General features: G+C 41.5%; 1 long non-coding RNA gene across 1 annotated transcript in view; it reads left to right on the top strand.

Annotated features, from left to right (window-relative positions):
* LOC129400084 (uncharacterized) overlaps nucleotides 1-24,742 on the top strand; it is a 209,835-nt gene that overhangs the window by 5,662 nt on the left and 179,431 nt on the right. The window lies entirely within an intron of this gene.

Below are 24,742 nucleotides of genomic sequence, written 5' to 3'. Positions count from 1 at the left end.
GGGTGATGAATCTGGCATCCAAATCTGGCATGGAGTTCAGATTTTGGAGCAGGGGCTAGACCCTCATTTACCTCTTAATAGCTTCTTTGAGGAGAAGAAGATGGAGGAGGAGTTGTAGGAAGGGGAAGAGGAAGAAAGCTTTGCTTAAACATGGCTGCCAAAAAAGGCCTCACTCCTGAAACGGATCCACTGAGCTACAATAAGGTAACATCAGATTGAGTGGCACAGCCTAGAGTTTCAGAGTCTGGCAATTTTGCCTGAATGAGGGAGCTTAATGCTGCCCTACTTTGCAGATGTGATGAGGAGGCATCTCATATTAGTATATTAGTGGCAAAGCTACAACAGCCCCTTGTCTTACAGCTACCATCACCCCTCTTTTTTTGGATGGGGCACACCTGGCAACAGTCAGTGGTTATTCCTGACTCTGCTCTCAGAATTACTTGGTGACTCATCACAATTTTAAAAGTAGAATGATCCATTAATTCTACTCAATATTAGAATGAAAAGCAGTGTCTTAAAGAAATATTTGTATGGCAAAGCTTATTGCAGCATTATTCAAAATAGTTTCCATTGACAAACAACTAGATAAACAAAATATGGTATGCACACGTAACACACAGACTTACAAGAGAGAAAATTCTGACATATATTGCCACTTGCATGAAACCTGAGGACATTAAGCTAAATAAAATAAGTCATTCACAAAAAAAGACAAATGACTTTACTTCAACTAGAACTTAGTCAATTGTGTAGTAACAGATGGGGAGCCATGGTCGCTAGGAAGTAGGAGTAGGGGTTACAGAGAATAAATGAATATAAAGCTTCAGTTTTGTAAGAAGAGTGCTGAAGATAGGTTACATAACCATGTGAAAGGACTGTTGAATGGCTTTCATAAAAATGGTCAGGAGGGTATATTTTATGCAATGTAACTTCTTGCCATCACTCCTAATAGAAAAAACGATCTTTAAAAGAAGTTTTGGTGAGCTTTCTGAGCATCTCAGGGAACTGCTGCATTAGAGCCCGTGCTCCAGAGTCCCCAGACCTTATCCAGCGGTCCTTGGACTGAGAGCTATAAGCTGCACCACTGTCTGAGTGCTCTCTTGCACTAGGCCCTCCCCTGCCTGCGCTTCTGCTGGGAGAAGTCGCTTATCCTGCCCGTGCCCCACAAGTGACCATGGGCAGGGCTTTGAGCTCCTGCATCTGCGAGTGTATTTAGAACATTTATCAGTTAGACATATATGGCCCAGAGGAACTCATGAGAAAATTCCGTTTCTACCTCATATCAGAATTTTGCCTGATGTAGGTAGTGATGTGAATCCATAAAGGTCAGCGGCTCAGCTGGTGTCTGTCCCATTTTGGTGCTTTCTTCTTTGAAGTGCTTACTGTGGCATTTGTTTCAATCAATTCTTTTCCTACCTCATGCTCATTAGAATGACCACTTTTAATAAGTCTAGAGTTGCAGCTTGTACAGAAATTTGAACTTTTGTACACTGTTTGTGGCAATGTCAAGTGGTGTAGTTCAGTGGCTCATAAAAATTTGTAATTTTGGCCAGCATCTATTGCCACAGACAAAATTTGTAAAATCAAGTCACTCATTTATTTTAGAGTACTTTATGTTTAAAAAATTAGAAAAAAAAGCTTGCAAATGTCAATGTCTCTAGAAAGTTTTCTAAGCTGTAAAGTCCAAGTTGTATCCACCTATGAAAGCAGAACTCAAATGCCAAAGAAGCCTTTGAGTCTGAGGAGATAAGAGATTTTGCTCTTGTACATGTCCATAGCATTTTTATAGAAAAGTTCCTCCAACTATTTGTTCTTGTATTCTAGGTTCTGGTTCTGGATTCGGATCTATTTTCTATGTAGAGTCTGTAGATATGTGCATCTCTCACAAGGCCTACACACAGGAATGCTTACCAAGACTGAATACAAATACAGAACTAAAAAAAACAGATAAAGATGTAAAAATCCTATCAATTACCCCCAATGGCAACATTTCTGGCCCCAATCTCTGGGGTATTGCAGATATGTTTGGGTGCAGGTAGTGGATCCTTCCAGGTTCATTCCAGATCACCCTCCCTGGCAGCGGCAGCTCCCTGAAGGTCTGACATCAAGTGTGAAATTATTAATGAGACATGCAGAGTGGTTTCAACCACTTGCCCAGACCATCATGGGATCCAATTAACAGGTGTGGTCTTGAGCAGTGGGTGAGAATATTGCTCACGTGCATTCTAGCATTGCCAAGGGGGCCTTGCTGAGGACAAAGGAGGGGCAGAAACAAAAGAAATCAGGTGCTTCCATGCAGGAAGCAGAGAGATCTGTTGTGCTTGGAGCTCTAGACTTTTTTGTTTGTTTGTTTTTTGTTTTTCAAGCAAAATCATTTTAATGAAGAAACTGAAATGTGAGCATATTCAATTGATCAAATAAGGGATTTTTAAAGTGTTCAAAGGCCAGCAGCGGTATGGAGCCAATGCCACCACTAGGGAACAGGTTTTAAAGTATCACTCACAGGTCAGAGCTCAGGATAACTGGGTCTTTAAATGAATGCACAGAAAGATTCACACTCCTCCAGGACAAATCTTGTGCCAGTTCAGTGATTCCAAAGCAGTGAGTGTGGAGAATACATGCCCTTATAATTTTCTCCAGGTTTACCTCTACTTATTTCTGCTGCCTCTAGTTGACTGAAAGCAATAAGTGATAATCAGCAAGATAGCTTAGTTACAACAGTTTCTTAAGGACTGGAGAGAGTACAGTGGGTAAAGCACTTGACTTCACATGGCCAACCAGATTCCTTGGCAATGCATATGATTCCTACCCCCAGCACCACCATTAGTAATCCCTGAGCACAGAGCTAGGATTAAGACCTGAGCCTCACTTGGGAAAACAAAACAAAACAAAACAACAGGCATTAATATCTGTCATTTCAATTACAAAACAGAGAAAAATATGCAGGTGATGGAGAATGAAACTATTTGTGAAACAGAAGCAGTAAAATAGAGTAGTACAATGTCTAGGTATCAGGTCACAGTGGTTAAGAAGGGGTCGATACAGAAGGGTAAGAATTCATGAGCTTTGGGATATTTTGTAAAGATCATGCAAATGGAGTTGTGTTACAGATGTACATTGGTAAATATAAAGAAAGACAGGGACTTAAGGCGGCATTTTTACAACTTCACTGTCACTGTCACTGTCACTGTCATCCCGTTGCTCATCGATTTGTTCGAGTGGCACCAGTAATGTCTCTCATTGTGAGACTTATTGTTACTGATTTTGGCATATCAAATATGCCACGGGTAGCTTGCCAGGCTCTGCCGTGAGGGCTTGATACCCTCGGTAGCTTGCTGGGCTCTCTGAGAGGGGCGGAGGAATCGAACACAGGTCGTTTTACAATTTAAGCAAAATTTATAGAACTATTTTATTTATATGGCAATGCTCAGCGGTCACTCCCAGCTCTGCACACATGATTAGTCTTGCTGGTGCTTGGGATGCTGGGGATAGAACCTGGGTTGACTGGGGGCAAGGCAGACACTCTACCTGCAGTACTATTGCTCCAGCCCCATAATTTTAAAATAAAAATTTTAAGGTATTACCAGTCAACAAAGTTGAGGGGTCAAGTTGACAGTTGAATGCACAAGTCTAAAGTATATAACATAATATACTTTACGGGGAAAGTATTCACAATGCGCGCCTGTTATTCGCCAACTACAAAACCACGATGACTGCCATACAATGTTTTGATGGATCTATTACATCTTGCAGAAGGGCAATGGAGAAGATTATTCACAACTTCTACTTGGATCTCTTCTATAGCCATATCCACCTGCCCAAGTAGCAAATTCCGCAGGATGGATACGTAGTTCCCAATGCTCTACCTTCTGAAATCCAACATGCCATTTCGTTGGTAAAGTTGTGTACAGTACCTGGTCCAGACAAGGTCAGACCCTAACACCTGAAGAATATGCCACCAGTACTCGTCAATATGCTGACTAGGCTCTTCACACTTTACCTGTCTGAATTCAAGGTTCCATCCCAATGGAAAACCAGCAAGACTGTTCTGTTTTACAAGAAGGGAGACATCATTTGGGGTCGGAGTGATAGCACAGTGGGTAGGGCGTTTGCCTTGCACATGGCTGACCTGGGTTCAATCCCTGGCATCCCGTATGGTCTCCCAAGCACTGCCAGGAGTACTTCCCGAGTGAAGAGACAGGAGTGACCCCTGAGCAACGCTGGGTGTGACCCAAAAAGAAAAAAAAAGGAAGGGAGACATCCACGACATCAACAACTATCGCCCAATCTTCCTCTTGCCCATAGTCTACAAGTTCACTCAAGTCATCCTGAATAGAATAGGCAGAACACTAAACAAAGGACAACCATGTGAGCAAGCTGGGTTCTGAAAAGGATTCAGCACAAACAACCATATCCACACGGTGACCAAGCTCATTGAAGTTTCTCGAGAGTTCAAGAGGCCGCTCTGTCTAATGTTCATGGATTTAAAGAAGGCCTTTGATTCTGTTGAGACTGAACCCATCATCAAAGCCCTAGCCAAACAGGGCATTCAAACTCAATACATCAGGATCCTATGTGAGCTGTATTATGGATCCACCACCGGGATCTCACCATTCTACAAGGAAGTAATCATCAATGTAAAGAGAGGGGTTCAGCAGGGTGATACCATTTCACTAAAACTCTTCAGTGCCACCCTTGAGAACATCATGGGATGACTGGAATGGGAAAGAATGGGAGTGAAGATAGACGATCAGCAATGACACCACCTTCACTTTGCTGATGACATCATTCTAATAACACCAAACATTAGCCAAGTGGCACAAATGCTGACTGACTTCGACTGCGAGTGTGGAAATGTCAGAGTACAGCTGAATCTCACCAAGACAATGTGCATGAAAAATGAACTAGTCCCTGACATTCCATTTGATCTCAAAGGAATGAACATCTCTGACTGCAACAGCTATGTGTACATGGGTTGAGAATTCAACGTGAGGAATGACTTGGCACCAGAACTGTGCAGGAGGAAGAGAGCAGCGTGGAACACCTTTAAGAGTGTCAAAGAAGTTGTTAAGAGGACGAAGAACCTCCGGCTCTGGGCACATCATTTTGACTTCACCATTCTTCCTGCGCTAACATATGCCTCAGCGACCTGGGCCCTATGAAAACAGGATGAGAACCGTATTCGAATATCCCAAAGAGGAATCGAAAGAGCTATGCTTGGAATATCACATTTCACTCAAATGAGAGAAGCAATCTGGAATTCCAGCTTCTGTCAACGATCAAGAATCAGGGACACTGTCTCGTTTGCCAAGGCGTCGAAAATCAGATGGGCAGGACACATAATGCAATTTGGAGACAACCGCTGGACTAGAGCTGTTACCGACTTGATTCCACGGGATGTTAAAAGACCGCGTGGCCCCCCATCTACAAGATGGTCAGACTTCTTCATCAAAACCTTGAATGAATGGTGTGACTCTCTTCATGTTCCTTGAGTGAGCAGACACCATTGGGCTACTCTAGCTTGCGACAGGGATGAATGGAGATATTACTGACACCTGCTCAAGCAAATTGAAGATCATAGGATGAGAAGTGATTCAAGTGATATAACATTGAATCTTATTCTGAGATACAATTTCTAATTATCATTACTCTTTTTTTATTAGTGAATCACTGCAAGGTACAGTTACAGACTTACAAACTCATGCTTGTGTTTCAGTTATACAATGACCAAGTATCTATCCTTTCACCAGTGCCCATTCTCCACCACCAATTATCCCAGTATCACTCCCACCACCTCCACCCTATCCCCTCCACCCCACCCTGCCTCTGTGGCAGGGCATTCCCTTTTGTTCTCTCTCTGCACCTCAAAAGATACAGTGACCAAAGTACAAAGACAATCTACAGAATGGGAAAGGATATTCACTCAATACCCATCTCATAAGGGGTTGATATCAAGGATATATAAAGCATTAGTTGAACTTAACAAGAACAAAACATCAACTCCATCAGAAAATGGAGTAATGAAATGAACAGAAACTTTCTCAAGGAAGAAATCCAAATGGCCAAAAGGCACATGAAAAAATTCTCCTCATCACTAATCATCAGGGATATGCAGAAAAAAAACAACAATGAGATATCATCTCACACCACCACAGAGACTGGCACACATCCAAAAGAACAAAAGCAACCGCTGTTGGCGTGGATGTGGGGAGAAAGGGACTCTTCTTCACTGCAGGTGGGAATGCCGATTGGTTCAGCCCTTTTGGAAAACAGTATGGACGCTTCTCAAAAAATTAGAAATTGAGCTCCCATTTGTCTCAAGCAATACCACTTCTGGGAATATATCCCAGAGACGCAAAAAAGTATAGTCAAAATGACATCTGCACTCGTATGTTCATTGTAGCACTGTTTACAATAGCCAGAATCTGAAAAAAACCCGAGTGCCCAAGAACAGATGACTGGTTAAAGAAGCTTTGGTACATCTATGCAATGGAATACTATGCAGCTGTTAAAAAAGATGAAGTTATGAAATTTCCATATAAATGGATCAACATGGAAAGTATCATGCTAAGTAAAATGAGTCTGAAAGAGAGGGACAGGCATAGAAAGAGTTCACTCATTTGTGGAATATAAAGTAACAGAATGGGAGACTAACACCCAAGGATAGTAGAGATAAATACCCAGGAGGTTTGCTCCATGGCTTGGAAGCCAGCCTCACATGCTGAGGGAAAAGGCAGCTCAGATATAGAAGGGAATATCAAGTAAAGATTCTTTGGAGGACCCTCTCAGGAAGTGAGATGTGAGCTGAAAGTAGACTATAGATCGAACATGATGGTCACTCAATACCATTATTGCAAATCACAACACCCAAAATGAGCTCTAGACTTTTAAGTGAAGGACAAAGGACATGCTAGAAAAGCATTTCTCAACAGGGGCAAATGACTTCCCTGTAGGGCCTTCAGAATATTCCAAGGGGGTCACAGATAAAAATTGAAAATATGGAGGAGTCTGCAGCATGAGACTTGTTGCAACTTGTAGGACAGGCATCATAGGAGGGAAACAAGGTGGAGAAAGCAGATCGTAGTTAGAAAAAAGTTTGTGAAACCCTGTTCTGTATTTCACAATGGTTTTCTTCTCTCTGCTACACTCTTCTACCTTATGCTAAACTTCAGAGAAAAAAATGAAGTATACCTGATACTCAAAAGAGAAAAGGAGGTGTTTATTACTAGTGTTGTTACTTTCCCCTTGGAGGTTAATTTCTGTTCAGAATTCACTTCACAGTAGAATTCAGGCAGAATGTAAAATAAAATCAATAGAAACAACATTCCAATTGCAATGGGAAAGCAATCTTAACAAACCCTTCGTGATTTGCTCTGCAGGCAGAGCACCCTCAATTTCTCCTGTTGCAACTAGCCTGTCAGACTTCTCTGAGCACTTAGTACCTGCCACCTTATCTCTGCCCTTTCATCCACGTCCTAAGCCACTTTTCAGTGTCTATCAAACACAATGAATATAGAAAATGTGTTGTTTTGTGCAGTCTGGGTTACTGTATTTATCATGGAATCTTGAACAACCGTAGGGGTTATGAATAAATTCTGAAAACTGAAACCTTCTAACTTCCCTTCTATGGGGCATGTATATGTCTCTTTGGCAGCCAATGGTGAGAGGTGCTTCTCTTTGTACAATTTTCATCATTAGTCAAAGTTTATTTGTTTTCCAACTATAAGCAAAGCCTGGAGGACTCATTTGGATATTTCTGCTTGTTGGGATGTAGCATGGTGAATATGGAACAAAAATTACTAACAACAAAAATAGTACTTATAAGATGAGGGCAAACACGTGGGATCGTTCTCAGCCATCCCCGTGAAGAACCTGGCAGAAACTCTGTCTTTCTGTCTTCTCTGTTTCTACTCAACTGGCCCAGTCTTTTACTTTTGTATCAAAAGTGATTACAGATTTGAGCATAACTTGACTTTCCTGACTTCTGGAACTCTATGTTTAAATGATTTGGTTTTATGAAAGGTGATTTAGGTTTATATACTAGAAATACAGACTAGCACCCAAACCCTACAGTAAGTGCACACTAGGGGCAGCAGTGGTGATACTTATTGAGAGCCATTATCACCCGTATATAAACTGATTATAGGGTAGTCACAGTGCATTCAGAATATCCTGTGATTTAACATGTGTGAGATGGATAGAAGAGTTCTGGAGCTTTCCCTGCAGGGAACATAAAAAAAGTTGGACCAGATTTATGTGGGAACTTCTTCCTCCCTGACCCCTCTCCCCTCTTTAAAGCTTGTCTCCCCTCAAAATATGATTCTTAAAAGTAAACCAGTAATCCTGGGATGCTCCACTCATTTATTAATTTGTCTTTTAAGCATTTTAAAAGCAGCTTTAATGCACTGGCATGAAACTCTGGAGAGAGAAGCAGAATAGTAAGATATAAATACTAAGATATAAAATCTAATGACATGAAAATGTATCTTTCAGTTATCTAGTTATCTTTATGGGATTTATTCTAAGTATTTTGTTCACAGGATTGTAGAGGCTGAAAAGTCTCATGACCTGTAATTTGCAACTGGAGACTCAAGAAGGCTAGTGGTATACATTTTAGTCTGAGTCCAAGGGTCAAAGAACCAGGAATGCTTGGTGTTTGCTAGAACCTTATTTTTTAGTGTGGGGTGGGTTTGAGCCACATCCTTCTGTGCCCAGGGTTTAGTCCTGGCTCTGTACTCAAGAATCACACCTGGTGGGGTGTTGTGGGACCATATAGAGTGCCATACAGTGTGCTGGTGATCAAATCTAGGCCGGACACATGCAAGACAAGTACACTATATCTCTAGCCTCTGGAACCTTACTTGAAAGGTTTTTCTTCTTTTCTCACCACTTAAAGTGATGAGGGCCTCTCGGGCCCAAGGACCTTCCCTTTGCTTCCTGGGGTAGAATTCCCATTCTGAGGGCAGGATATGAGAGTTGTTTTCAGTTCAAATAGACATAGAATAGAATCAGCTTTCCTTTGCCTTTCTGTTCTATTTGGGCACTTTATGGGGTATTAGATGCCAGTTAAGCTTTGGAGAGAGGAATCTATCATATTCAGTTCCACCAATTAAGTTGTTATCTATTTCTGGAAACATATTTAAAATACACCCAGATATAATGTTTAACCAAGTGCCAACTCACCTTGTAGCCCTGTTAGTTGACATATAAAATCAGCCATCATAGCAGGTACCCATGTAGGACTGTCTTAAACTCAGCGTGTAAGACCACTAGACTCACTACTCTTTTACAGAGAGGAATGGCTTTTATCTTTTTACTCTTTCCTCTTTCCTTGACCTCTCCTCATTTGGTATGATGGACCCATGTGTAGCTGAGCTATGTTTTCCTGGCTTCTCAACACTGTAACACTCTCGTGCTGTTGTTCATTGATTTGCTCGAGTGGGCACCAGTAATGTCTCCATTGTGAGACTTGTTACTGTTTTTGGCATATAGAATACTCCACAGGTAGCTGGCCAGGCTCTGCCATGCAGGATACTCTCTGTAGCTTGCTGGACTCTCCAAGAGGGATGGAGGAATCGAATCCAGGTCGGCCACATGAAAAGCAATCACCCTACCTGCTGTGCTATCGCTCCAATCCTCAACACTAGTGCAAGCAACAATCTCCTCCATTTGGAATGGCCTTGCTGCTCTGCGTCTTCTACACATGCTTACCCTTCACATGTGAGCTGAGGGGCTCCCTCCCCTACAAAGCCTCCTAGAGCTCTTTGATTAAATATGGTTGATCCATTTCCAGTACTTGCTTTGGACCTTGTATACACAGTTTCAACAACTTGCTGAGAAATACATCTTGTCTGCGACTCTAAGTTCTTTGCAGACATGGACCACATATTTTCATTTCTCTACCTCCAGTGTCTTTCCTACAAGCTTGGAAGGTGCTTAACAAAGCATTGCTGAATTGCTGATTGAATAAGTGAATGATTGCATATATATATATATATATATATAACTAGTCACGCCCTAAGAGAGAAAGTGCTAGTTAGGAACTACCATTGATTAAATACATATATATATCAGTCATTGGACTATGCTTTCTGTGTTTATTATTCTGTCCAATATTATGCTTTCTGTGTTTATTATTCTGTCCAATATTATAGATGAGGGAACTGAGCTTGAAGTGGTTAATGAACTTGCCTGATTGGACATGGCTAAAAGACATTGGACTGGGACCAGACTGTGTCATCCTTATGAAGACCCAGCTGACCTGGGAATGTGAGCTTGTGATTTAGAATGCTATGGCTCTTTCTAAATGTAGTATCAAGCCCTGATGTATTGATGACTTCTCAATGTCTGTGTTGCAAGCCATAATGCCCAAAAGTAGAGAGAGAGAGTATGGGGAATATTGTCTGCCATGGAGGCAGGGGGAGGGTGGGAAAGGGGGGTATACCGAAGATATTGGTGGTGGGGAATGTGCACTGGTGGAGGGATGGGTGTTTGATAATTGTGAGATTGTAACCCAAACATGAAAGCTTGTAACTATCTCACGGTGATTCAATAAAATTAAAATAAATAAATAAATAAATAAATAAATAAATAAATAAATAAATAAATAAATAAAAACCCTGATGTATTGTTGTCAATGTATGGCCTATAATATTGGAGTCTTACCTATAACCTCTAATGATGATTTTAGGAGGAAGCAAAGTCCAGATGCTGTGTAATTGCAGTGCAGGATGTGCCTCATCAGAAGTTAGGTTACTGCATCATGCACTGTGTTTAATTGATGCCTGATCAAGTGCAAATCTCATTTGAATGTGGAAGTTAAAGTTCTCTAGAGTGAACTTGGAAGGACTTTGTCAACATGAGATAATTCTCTTCTAAGATAATGACTAAATTTAATATCATATAAGCCTGCTAAAGGAAATTCTCTTGAAGGCTGGGGTTCTGTTACACTGGTGTAAAAGTGTGTAGGGGCTGAACTGCCACAGAAGTCCTAGGGTGTGGAATGTGGTGAGCCAAGTATTTCCAAGAAAAGAAAGACCCCACTGAAATAGTGCCTTGGCCAGTTGGGCCTCTTGGAGAAAATGTAGTTCTATCCCAGGTAGCCACGAAGATGATATCTGAAGTCTTTTCCTGCTTAGGCACTTCTGGGAGTGTGCATTTTTAGTTAAGACTGTAGCACTGCATTGTTGCACTGTCGTCCAGTTGTTCATTGATTTGCTTGAGCGGGCACCAGTAATGTCTCCATTGTGAGACTTGTTGTTACTGTTTTTGGTATATCGAATATGCCACGGGTAGCTTGCCAGGCTCTGCCATGAGTTAAAGCTACTAAAAGTAATATGTGCACTATACAAAAATCTTATTTGTAATGTATTTTATGTATTTTATTTAACATGTATTTGTTGAATATTAAACATGTATTTTATGTGCGTGCAAGCATTTAACTGTCTTCTGTTATCTGGGTGCAGAAAAATTAGCCAATGAGTTTCTAGATCCTTTAAAAAGTTAATTTTTTTCATTTATTTATTTTTTAATAAGTGAGTCACCCTGAGGGTACAGTTACAAATTTACCCTACTTTGTGCTTGTGTTTCCCTCATACAATGTTCAAGAAACCATCCAGTGTCCCTTCTCCACTGCCAATGAACCCAGTATCACTCCCACCCTCCAATCCTGTCCCCCCCGCCCCACCCCGCCTCTGTGGCAGGGTATTACATTTTTTTCTCTCTACTTTTGAGTGTTGTGGTTTGTGATAGGGGTATTGAGTCGTCATCATGTTCAGTCTCTAGTCTCTCCCCAACCTTGATCATACACTTGAGGTTGTGTGTAGGGATATTCCATCCTGTTCCACTGGTCTGCAGGTCTGCCTTTTTTCCAATACCATGCTGTTTTAATTGTTACCACGTTGTAGTAAAGTTTAAGGTTGGGGAGGGTGATGCCTCCCGTCATCTTTTTCCCAAGAATTGTTTTAGCTATTCGTGGGCATTTGTTGTTCCATATGAATCTTAGGATTGCTTGATCAATTTCTTTGAAGAATTTAATGGGTATTTTTATAGGAATCGCGTTGAATCTGTATAATGCTTTGGGGAGTATTGCCATTTTGACAATGTTGGTTCTCCTTATCCATAAGCAAGGGATATGTCTCCATTTACTCATGTCCTCTTTTATTTCATGGAGTAGCGTTTTATAGTTTTCTTTGTAGAGGTCCTTTACTTCTTTAGTTAAGCTGATTCCAGGGTATTTGATTTTCTGGGGTATGATTGTAAATGGGATTGCTTTTTTCATGTCCCTTTCCTCTGTTTATTGTTTGCAAATAGGAAGGCCAGGATTTTTGGGTATTGATTTTATAGCCTGCAACTTTACTGTACAAGTCTATTGTTTCTTAGAGTTTCTTAGTAGAGGTTTTAGGCTTCTCTAGATATAGTATCATATCATCTGAGAATAGTGAGAGTTTGATTTCTTCTTTTCATACCTGGATGCCCTTAATATCTTTCTCTTGCTTTACAGCTCTTGCAAGTACTTCCAGTACTATATTGAACAGCAGTGGTGAGAGTGGGCATCCTTGTCTTGTCCCTGATCTTAGAGGAAAGGCCCTTGGCTTTTCCCCATTCAGAATAATACTTGCCACAGGTTTGTGGTAGATGGATATGACTATCTTGAGGAAAGTTCCTCCAAAACCCATTTTGGTGAGGTTTTTCACCATGAACGGATCTTGGATCTTGTCAAATGCTTTCTTTGCATCTATTGACATGATCATATGGTTTTTAATCTTTACTTTTGTTGATATGATGGATTGTGTTGATTGATTTCTGAATGTTAAACCATCCTTGCATCCCCAGGATGAATCCTACTTGGTCATGGTGTATGATCTTTTTAATGAGTGGTTGGATTCTATTTGCTAATATTTTGTTGAGGATCTTCACATCGGCATTCATCAGGGATATTGGTCTATAGTTTTCTTTTTTTGTGGTGTCTTTGTTTGCTTTTGGTATTAGGGAGATATGTGCCTCATAGAAACTGTTTGAAAGGGTTTCTGTTTTTTCAATTTCCTGGAAAAGCTTGAGGAGAACTGGCAACAGGTCTTCTTTAAATGTTTGGAAGAATTTGCCAGTGAATCCGTCTTGACCTGGGCTCTTGTTTTTGGGGAGACTTTTGATTACAGTTTTTATTTCCTTGATATTAATGGGTCTATTCAGGTATTCCAGGTCTTCTTGGTTCAGTCTTGGGAGATTGTAGGAATCAAGGAATTCATCCATTTCTTTTAGGTTCTCTTGTTTCGTGGCATACAGACTTTCAAAGTCTCTAATGATCTTTTGAATCTCCTTGGCTTCTGTCGTGGTGTCCCCCTTTTCATTTCTGATTTGGTTTATTAGGGTACTCTCTCTCTCTTTGCGAGTCTTGCTAGCAGTTTATCAATCTTGTTTATTTTCTCAAAGAACCAGCTCTTGGCTTCATTGACCTTTCAGATTGTTTTCTGGGTTTCCATGTCGTTAATTTCTGCTCTAAGTTGTATTATTTATTTCCTTTGGTCAGGTTTGGGTTCCTTTTTCTGGCCCTTTTCTAAGATCTTGAGCTGTGAAGTTAAGCTACCTTGTAGGCCCTTTCTTCCTTCATAAGGAATGCTTGTAGAGCTATAAATTTTCCCCTTAACACGGCTTTAGCTGCGTCCCATAGGTTTAGGTAGCTCATGTCTTCATTCTCATTTGTTTCGAGGTATCTCTGGATTTCTTCCTTTATTTCCTTCCTAACCCACTCATTGTTCAACACCAAGCTGTTTAATTTTCATTGGTTCTCCATGTTTGTGTGCGATTAACTTCTATCTTCATTGCATCGTGGTTTGAAAAGATAGTTGATACAATTTCTATTTTTCCGATTCTATTGAGGTATGTTTTGTGGCCCAGTACATGATCTATCTTGAAAAATGTTCCATGTCCACCGGAAAAGAATGTGTATTCTTTCTTTTGGGGGTGTAAAACCCTGTATAAGTCTATTAGGCCTCTCTCTTCCATTTCTCCTTTAGAATCAGTGTTTCCTTGCTGAGTTTTGTTCTTGTCAATCTATCTAGCGGTGATAAGGCGGTGTTAAAGTCTCCAACTATTATTGTGCTGCTAGCAATGTCCTCTTTAAATTCGATTGGAGTTATTTTAAGTATTTAGCTGGTCGTTCATTAGGTGCGTATACATTTAAGAGTCTGATTTATTCCTATTGTACATATACCTTGATAAATAGAAAATGACCTTCAGTGTCCCTTCGAATCCTTTTCAACCTGAAATCTATGTTGTTGGATATTAGTATGACCACCCCAGCTTTTCTGAGGGAGTTATTTGCCTGCAGGATTGTTTTCCATCCTTTGACTTTGAGTCTGTGTTTGTTCTGATTGTTCAAGTGTGTTTCTTGCAGGCAGCAGAATGTTGGGTTTAGTTTCCGGATCCATTTTGCCACTCTGTGTCTCTTAATTGGTGCATTTAGGCCATTGACATTGACAGAGATTATTGTCATGGAGTTTTGTGTCATCTTCTTTTGGGGTTTGTCGTTCTAATGGAGTTCTTCCTTGTCTTACAGTAGCCCCTTAAGTCTTTCTTTTAAGCTTGGTTTTGAGTCTATGAAGCTCCTGAGCTGTTGTTTATCCGAGAAATAGTGTATGGTTCCTTCGAATTTGAGTGAGAGTTTAGCCAGATAAAGTATTCTTAGTGAGGCATTCATTTCGTTGAGTTTTCTCACTATGTCCCACCATTGTCTTCGGACTTGGAGGGTTTCCTCTGATAGGTCTGCTCTAAATCTAAGGGGTGCTCTTTTGTATGTGATTTCCTTCTTTGACCTTGCTGCTTGCAGTATTGTGTCTCTATCTATGGCATACATCATTCTGACTATGATGTGCCTTGTAGTCTTTGTATTTGGTTCTCTTTTTGCTAGTACTCTTCGGGCTCCTTGGATCTGGATGCCTGCCTCCTCCAGCTCTGGGAATTTCTGATCAATGATGTCTTTCACTGTGTTTTTTTCATTAGGGTTACTTCCCTGTGCTTCTGGTACTCCAATGATTCTTATATTGTTTCTCTTAAGGTCATCCCATAGGACTCTGATTCACTCTAGGGACATTTTTTTTTATAGTTTATTTTTAATTATGTGAGGGTACAGTTACAGATTTATACATTTTTGTGCTCATGTTTATCCCTTACAAAGTTTGATAACCCATCCCTTCACCAGTGCCCATTCTCCACCACCAGTAAACCCAACATCCCACCCCCCCTTCCCAGTCCCGTCTCCCCCCACCCCACACTGCCACTATGGCAGGATATTCCCTTTTGTTCTCTCTCTCTGATTAGGTGTTGTGGTTTGCAATAAAGGTGTTGAGTGGCCATTGTGTTCAGTCTCTAGTCTATATTTGGCCCGCATCATCTTTCCCCCACATGACCAACAACCACATTTTACTTGCTGTTCCCTTCTCTGAGTTGCCCAGACTCTAGGGACATTTTGAGGTCTTTTGCCATTAGTTGTTGTTGCCTGCAAACTTTGTGCAGCTCATCTTCGAGCTCACTGATTCTATCTTCAGCTGTAGTCATTCTACTGTTGAGGGCACCTACTGAGATTTTTAATTCATCTACTGATTCCTTTACTTGTGTGACTTCCGTTTGTAGATTTGAAATTTATGCTCTCATTTCTTCCTGCATTTTTTGGTGGAACACTCCAATGCTTCATTTATATCCTCCCTTAGTTTATTGGATGTCTGTTCCATGGTTGCTTGGAGTACATTTACTCTCCTCAAGATTTCCTCTCTGAATTCTTTTTCTGAAAGGTTGTATATGTGGGTAGCCTCTGTTGAAGTTTCTGGAATCTTTTCTTCATCCTCTCTTCATGGAGGCGATTTTCGCTGTTTCTTCATATTGGTATGGAAGTATAGAGTTGGAACGTTCTAGTTGTCTATCCCTATTCCCTCTTGCTGCAGGAGGAGGGGCTCTCTTTGCGCTAAATTGATAATGGTAGCCTTGTTCCTATTCTAGAATTCTTCCTTACTCTTAGGCATTCATCCTGATTTATGTGGGGCCTCTAGTGAAGGTTTAAGGCTATGCTCTCCTTGCAAAGTTTCTATTTTTCATGGATAGTTTTTGTGAAGTTAGAATATCCTAATATACTACTGACATAGAGTGATTGAGATGGCCAGGGTATTTTTCAAAGGAACAGGTTATACAGATTATACTAAAAAAAAATAATAACTGTGTCCATGAGTGGCTACCGCTCTGGCATGAGGCCATGCCCCTTTCGATACCATGCCCCCTGAGATACAGGCCACACCCACAGTAACCACTTGGGACACTGGCAGTGCTCAGATCTGGGGGATCGTGGGAGAGTCAGGAAGAGCGGGGCCCATTTGAGAACCATCCAAAGCCCAGTAGGAGGAGTTCACGGTGGACCGATTACCTGCAGGACAGGGGCAATGCAGTTGGGGAGCGAGTAGAGAGGCATGGCGATGGGAACAGGGTCTCAATATTTTTCTTTTTGGATCACACCTGGTGTTGCTCAGGGGTTACTCCTTACTCTGTACTCAGGAATTACTCCTGGTGGTGTTCAGGGGGGACCACATGGGATTCTGGGAATCAAACCCAGGTTGGCCATGTGCAAGGCAAAAACACTACCCGCTGTGCTATCACTCCATACCCCCCAAATTAAATCTTCTTATATAGACTTTTAGCTTAACTGGGGAAGGATTTTCTCCTTTTTTCTTTTTCTTCCACTAAGAGTTACCTAAGATTTTAGGCTCATAAGAGTGCTTATCTGTAGATAATGGACTAAACCTGATGACCTCTCAGTGTCTGTGTTGCAAGCCATAATGCCCCAAAGTAGAGAGAGTATGGAGAATATTGTCAGCCATGGAGGCAAGGGGAGGGTGGGAAAAGAGGGGCATACCGGGGATATTGGTGGTGGGGAATGTGCACTGGTGGAGGGATGGGTGTTTGATCATTGTGAGATTGTAACCCAAACATGAGAGCTTGTAACTATCTCATGGTGATTCAATAAAATTTTTTTAAAAAATTTAAAAAAAGAGTGCTTATCTCTTGATTCCTAGGCCATTTGGAAGGTTGGACCATACAAGGATATGCCGTGGAGATCCTGGAGTAGGTGTTGGGATGGGGATAGTAGACTTACTATGAGGGCATTTTATTTACAAGGGACCATACAACTAGCTTCACTCAGAATTTCATTACAAACTTCATTTCCTGTTTACCTCAGTTTCTCTTTTAGGAAGATCTGGTATCTCAGAAAGAGGCAGCAGGATGTGCAGATGGACATAACTTACTGAACCTTTGCTGGTTGTCCACCACCACTGCTTCTGAAATGACAAAGTTCTATGTTCTATGGCCCAGTGGATTCAGAGGGAGGGTGGCCAGGCCTGGACTGAACAGTCATCTCTTGATGCTGGTTTTTCTGAGCATTAAGGAAGTAGGAGGCTGGAGAGAGCATAGAGCAGACAGAATGTGTAGCTTGCATGTATTAGGGTTTGATCTCTGATACCCCATACCCTTTAGCACTACAGGGAGTGATCCCTGATTCAACATCAGGAGTAAACCCGGAACACCTCCTGATATAACCTACCCCCTCTAAAAAGAAGAAAAAAGAATCAAGGAACCAGGCAACCCAAGAGTGTGCTAAAATGATTGGGGGTCAAAATTTATTTATGACCCCCAATCATTAGATTAGATATCATAACTCAATATTGAACAATATAAGAAAGTCTAAAATGACTGTAGATGCATACAAGCCTCTGAAAGACTGTAGGAAGAGGCCTGGGGTTGTGATAAGAAGCCAAAAAAGGCTTTGAACAAAATTAACCAAAGCTGGGTCTTAGCTAATAGGTCTGGATTGATGGAAGAGAGAAGGACATTCATATTCACAAAACCAAGAATGATTCTTTTCTTTAGAGACAAAAGAAAAATGCAGCGAATCTGAATCTAAGCCCTAGGATAAGAGAGCAGGTTGTGAGGGTCTGCAACTGTTAGCTCAGTTCTGTAGGGTCCTCTTGGGCAAGGAAAAGCACCCATGAGTCTCTGGAAAGCCCTGAAGGTCACTGAGCAGCCGAATTGCTGGATGCCACAGAGACTGTGCAGTCCCGGTCATAGCTTCTCCCTTAACCAAGTCACATTTGCTGCCACCGTAACCCCTTTGAAACCTGCCAAAACACAGGTGCACTTTTGTTTTGATTACAGACCCGGATGCTGGTGGGACGGCTGAGTCGTGAGGCCTCTGCTGCTTCTGCAGCTGTTGGATTCCTCGCGAGCAGGAGCGGGAGGGCTGCCCGTACCTCTGGAAGCTTTGGTGGGTGGTGCCTGGGAACAGGGTGCCGGCCTCTTTTTCGAGGAGATGCTGAGCGTCCTCCTTGTCCCCAGTTCTCTACAGTGCCCAGTGCTGACAGGAGGTCGGGACTGCTTTCAACTGAGCATTAGCCCTAATGGATTTGGCAGGATTTTAAAATAATCAAAACAAAGCAGGTTAAAAGGTTTGTGGGGGAGGGATGTGCTGATGGCCTGGACTCAGATCATAGATATGCCAAGCAACCAGGCCCAGAGCAGTGCCAAGACCTGCTGCCAAGGGCCTGCACTGAATAGAAATCTGGAGTGGCTTTATCAAAGAAATTATTAGTCCGTGATTAGAGCTGAAAAGAGTCACAGTCTTAACTTGTATTTAGCATTTCAGGTATAAGGTGTCCTGCATGGCACTAAATTAATCCCTCTGGGTCAGACCTACTCCAGAATGAATGGGGAAGCTTAGCCAAGTACTTTGGTGGAGAAAGATGGGGTGGTGAGGTAGCAGGGTGCTGTGGATGAACATACTGTGGGGAGGTGAAATTATTTGGTCTCTAATTTCAAACACCTAGGACATGTGTTACCACTAAAAAAAAGACTAAACGTTGGCCAGATTGGGCACTTAATTAAAAGAAAAATAGAATTGTGATTTTCCAAAAGTTACAAAAAGTACCTTTGAAAGGGTAGACCTTCATATTAGGGAACTTAAATTAGTAAACAGTGGGGTTGGGATGAGGGGACAAGAGGTGAGAGTAGTACAGGACACTGGGGTCTTGCTCCCCTTGATGGTAAAGGGGCAGGCTTTGTTCATCAAAATCGTAAATGCTAACTCTATTGTTGCCATGTTACTTAAAGTTAGAAAAGAAAGTGGAGGAGAACAAAAGAAATGCTTGGTCTTCATGAGGAGGGAGTACCCTGGAGTACCTAGGAGGAAGGTAGTCTTCCTTCACGTGCCCTCAGATCCACGGCCTTGAGTGGAGACACTGTCATGCAGGAGACATGGGCTTGCTTCTTCATCCCCAGAACAGAACCCAGCAATGCATCCGAGCAGATGCAGTGGGTTGCAGTGGGACAGCAGCTGGCAGGGGTGGGAGGGGGAATTGCCAATGGCAGATCCTGCTTTTGTTCTCCTTTCTGCCAGAGGCTTCCACCTTCATCTTGGTGCCTTTGTGCTCTAGCTTCGAATGCTTCTGGCAGAGACAAAAAGTTGTTGAAAAGATTCTTTGGAGGTGAGCAGGGGCATCAGATTCTGAAATAGGCCAGGCACTGGGCAAGCCGGGCAGCAAGTGGACGGGATCCCGGCCCAGCATGGCTTTGTAAAGAAAGGGCTGGCTCTGAATCGGGGCTGGGTTCTACCTTTGCTTGGCTCTGGTCATCTCAAACCAAGCAGAGGAGAGGACTGATACTGATAAAAAGGAGCTATTGCTTGTGACCTAAAGCAAGAACATGTGATGAGGCTTGGGCCAGGCTGACTCACCCAGGAAATGATGAGTCTTGGGCCTGGAAAGCAGTCAGAAAGCAACACTTTTTTTTTTTTTCTTTCTGTCTCACTTGGGGCCTTGCCAGACTCTGCTTGCCCATTTATCGCTGTATAGCTGCTCCATTTTCCTTTCACGGCACCAACTCTTGCTATTACTTTAAGTGTCAGAAGATGAACACCAGTTAGCCTCCAATTTTACTGTCTTCATTTCATGCAAACAGTTGAGCTGGTCCTCTCAGGGCCCATTGCAAGCCACAGAGAGGAATTTTTCATAGAAAGTTCAGATTAAGTTAGAGCGGGCTAAAAGGGTGCTGAGGGAAGGATGTGATGGCCTGAGTTCTGATCATATTATTACAGGCCTAGGAACCTGGGTCCAGAGCAACTTCAAGGTTCTGGTGAAAGGGCAGACAGGGAGGTGCTTATACAGAATGTTGGCTGAATTGACCCATCTTCATTAGGATTCAGTCTTGTGTGTTTGCATGTGTGTGGTATGAGTGCTAGGTAGAGATCTCTGAAGACTTAGATAGATAACCAGAGAGAAAAAGGAAAGGTGGATTCATCTTCTTTCTAGAAATTTTATTTTTTGAAGGTGCCTTCCTGCTGTGTAGGTCTGCAAAATTCCTCATTAGCATGGTCCTCCTGAATACAGAGATTTGATCCTAGATTATCTAATCATCCTCTGTCTTCCCTGTGTGGATAAACTGATATATGCCAGGAGCCTTTTGTGAATTTACATTTTCTTTAATATGCATTGGGCACAGATGGTTACCAGGTTGTCTCTGATACATAAGTCTTCTTTCATCAAGGGCTGATCAAAATTTAGTGCGAGCAGGTTTAAAGGGACAAGCTTTTAGGCTGGGAAATGTGCATATAAATAAAAATGTTGCTGTAGCGGCTCCATTGTTAATGAAGGAAAAATGATCCACGTCGTCTGCTGGGATAACAGTGTCTCTGAATATATTTATTTCAAGATTTAGGTGCTGGGGGAGCCGACCACAAATCACAGAGAAACCATTAATGAGCCTCTGTCCCTACCTGTTAAGCTTATTAACTGCCTGTTACCTACAGTTCTATATCCCACCTGGGGAAGCAAAATGGATGCTTTGGGAATGCAAAGGCTGAAAAATACAGGACTTAATCAAAAGCACAGGGGGAGCTTGGGTATGCAATCAGGACACTTGTGCTGCTGAGATTATTTGGGACTAGGAGTTTGCTGGGAGGAAGGAGATAATGCTGTCTGATCTGAGCTTCAGATAATTCAATTTACCCTTGTTTTGCATGTTTTCTCCCTCCCTGCTTGCTGAGGACATGAAAGGGACAGTCCTTGCCCTTAAGGAACCTGCATGTTAGTCAGGTGGGCAAAGTACACACCTGAATGAGCTCTGGCAAAGAGCAAGTTCAGGGTAGTTATGCAGAGGCTGCATGAATAAGTGATAAGGTAATAAAAATAGAAGTGATAGAGTGTTATAGTCCTTCAGTGGGAGAGAGGTCTTTGGTTTGGTGCTCTAGTTCTTTATTTTTTTTTTTCTTTTTGAGTCACACCTGGGAATGTACAGGGGCCACTCCTGGCTCATACACTCAGGAATTACTCCTGGTGTTGCTTGGGGGACCACATAAAATGCTGGGAATCGAACTGGGTTGGCTGCGTGCAAGGGAAATGCCCTACCCACTGTGCTATCACTCCAGGCCCTTGGCTCTAGTTTTTATAGATGACATTGGCTGTGAAATTGGTTTGATTCAAGCATTGGTTTTCACATTAATAAAAAAGTTTGAACTTGGCCATTTCTAAGAAATACTCATAAAAAGGACATTTTTAGGTGATGCTATTATGGGAACCATACCTGGCACAGTGCTTGGCAGACCAAGTCATTCCAGGTGATATTCTAGAAGCCATGAGGTGCCAGAGATCCAATCCAGAGTCTTTATTGCAAAGCTTGTGCTGTACCACTTGTACCACATTCTCAGTCCACAAAAAATCTATTTTAACATACTCATAAAATAGAAATAGGAGTATAAAATTATTGAGAGGAAGGGAGATTGATTAGCAAAATAATCAAGGGAAGTACAGGTCTTAAGTCCTGGTGAAGTAGTTGCTCTTGGCAGGCACAGGCCGAGGGTCCGAGAGCTGCAGATACAGAGTACCTGTATTGCCTTGTGGGAATGAAAGCCAGAGGAAAAGGAGGTGGTGGACGAAGGTGTATATTGTAGGAAATGAGTGGGGCTAAGGTTGTGAAAATAGTAAGCAATGGAGAGCTCAACACTTGAACCTACAGCTATGTTCTTTGACTTAAATATTTCAGAAATTTTCCCAGTTACTTCCCCACTATGGGGAAAAGTTCCACGTACTAGAATCAGAAACCATCCTTTTAAAGTAATTTGAAAGTGCAGATGAATAATGAAAATGAAAGATCCTTGGCTCATGATTAGCTAAAGGAATCATCTCAAATTTAAAGGACTGCTTAAATGAAAGAAGACACAAAATTGCATCAATGTGTCTCCATATGCTAATTATGGTGAATCTTCCTTGTTTTTATGCTGTTGTTAGAGTCATGTCACATCTATCACTTGATTTCAGATGTCAAGACCAATTGACTGTACCATAAACAACATGCTGTACATGTGGTAAATAATATTATTTAACTCAACTCTGGGGGAGGGGAATCTCACTTTCACCCCAATCACCATACTCTCTCAGAAGAGAATCAGGAAAGTCTTAAATTAATTCCTTACCTTCTGAGTCATTCAGGCATGTTTTGGAGATTCCATTGGGGTGGGGAAACCCTACCTCCAAAGTCCCACAGTGGAACCAGATCCATTTGGTCCACACCTTGCTTTAACAGGAGTTCTGGATCTGGGGGACTTGTGCAGGTGAGCACTGAGCCAAGGGATGGGGCCAGAGCCCTACCATCATGTGCACTTGTCCTGGAGCAAGACGAGCACCTTTGTGGCTTTTGTGGTGTCCCAGGAGTGCCCGCCATTTACCTGAACGCATTCCTTCCTTCTCCCATAACTCACAACAAACACTTGTTGGACTCGGGCCATAAATTCAGGCTCTAGAGTGAGCTTCACTGCTTACAAATACAACAACTCATCGTAGCATAACACTAGCTCCCAACACATATATTTAGAAAAAAATCACAAGGTAGTCATAGAAGTCAGAAATCACAAAACCTTAAATTGCAGCCAGAGAATAGAATGGGACATCGATATTAAAAGTCTTTCTGGAACCTTTATCCAAAACTCTAAACAGCTATCTAATAATAATAAAAGTGTCAGTGTCAGTTTCAACTGGGAAGGAGGTTAGAAAACACTCATCCAATTCCCTCAGAGACCTGCGTGGGGGAGGATAAGGGAGGTTAATTAGAAAGACTAAACACAGACTGCAGACAGAAGCAATGGGGAAACAGTTTAGAGCCCCATCAAATTAATGGAATGAAGATAGAAATCCAGAAGGCACTCAGTAGGACCTAGCGATATAATCTCTTAGATAAGGATTTCAAAAATTACATGCTGATATATTTAATGAGTGCAGAAAAACAATGGTGCAGGCAGTCAACAGAGTACAAGAAACTGTGAGAGCAGGAATGAGGAGACTGCAATCAGAACCGCTAGAACTGAAGAATCAGGTGGGTGATATAAAAACTCAGCACAAGGCCTGAGCAGCAGAGTAATAATAGCTGATTTTAAAATCTATGAGCTTCAAGATGAGATCCCAGAAGCCTCTAAAAAAACCAGAAAATTTGAAAATGTCTCATTTGCTTAAATGAACAGTACACAAGAGAACTGTGGAGTGAGTTCAAGAGGAACAATGAATTCCTGATCACTGAATTCCCTGAAGAAGTAGAAAGTGACACACACACAAAATATCATCAGTCGAATAAATCGTAGTTGAGAAATTCCCAGAATTGAGGAGTGCAAATGCCCAGACTCAAGAAGTCCTAAGGGTCATAGCCAAGGGAGACTCAAATAAAAACACTCATAGGCATATCACAATCAGAATGATGAAAAGACAATTTGGAAAATTGCAAGCAACAAGACTGAAGAAGTAAATTACACACAAAGAAGTTTCCTTAAGGGGCATTGGTAAGAGATAGGTTTGGAACATTGTATGATTGAAACCTAACCATGGACAACTTTGTAACTGTCTCTTTCATGGTGATTCAACAATAATTTTATAAAACTGAAAAAACCCTAAAATGAAAAAGATTTGCAGAGGACACTACAGGCCAGAAGAAAATGGTGGAATATTGTTAACAGAAACTCAATGATATGAACACCTCACCAAGAATATTCTACCCAGCCAAATGCTTCATATTTGAAGGATCAATACAGACATTTGCAGATAAGCAACTGCTTAAGAAGTTCATAGCTTGAAAATCAACTCTATAAGAAGAATGTAAGAGGTTTCTTTACAAAAAGAAAAAATCCAAACACACATAACTGCTGCAGAATTCTGGCAAGGAACTACATATGTCAATGATCTAATTCAGTGTAAATAGTCTAGAGGCACCCTTTAAGAGACACTGATTGGCTGAATAGTTCAGAAAACTGAACCCAATTTTCTAATGTCTAGTGACACATTATAATATTTAGGACAACACAGGCTCAAAGTTAAAGACTGGAAAATAATATTTCAAGTAAGAAAATATCTTTTAAAAGCCTGGGTTGCTCTGTTTACATCAGAAAACATAGACTTCAAGTAAAATCATCATAAAATCGTCATAAAGAACAGAAATGACCATTCCTCAATGTTTAAAGCATATATACATTATGAAGAACTCACAATTAACTGGTCAACTATTTCTCCTGATTGGTAGCAGAAATAAGAAGTTCTACAAAAATTAATCAGTAAATTTAAAACGAATGTCAGCCTCATGTTGTTATTCTATCGGTGTCGCAAGTCATAATGCCCCAAAGTAGAGAGAGAGTATGGGGAATATTGTCTGCCATGGAGGCAGGGGGAGGGTGGGT

Source organism: Sorex araneus, chromosome 1 (genome assembly GCF_027595985.1).
Source record: "Sorex araneus isolate mSorAra2 chromosome 1, mSorAra2.pri, whole genome shotgun sequence".
In the NCBI taxonomy this organism is placed as follows: Eukaryota; Metazoa; Chordata; class Mammalia; order Eulipotyphla; family Soricidae; genus Sorex; species Sorex araneus.
The sequence above is the reverse complement of the archived record's forward strand: the minus strand, read 5'-3'. Positions and strand labels throughout refer to the sequence as shown.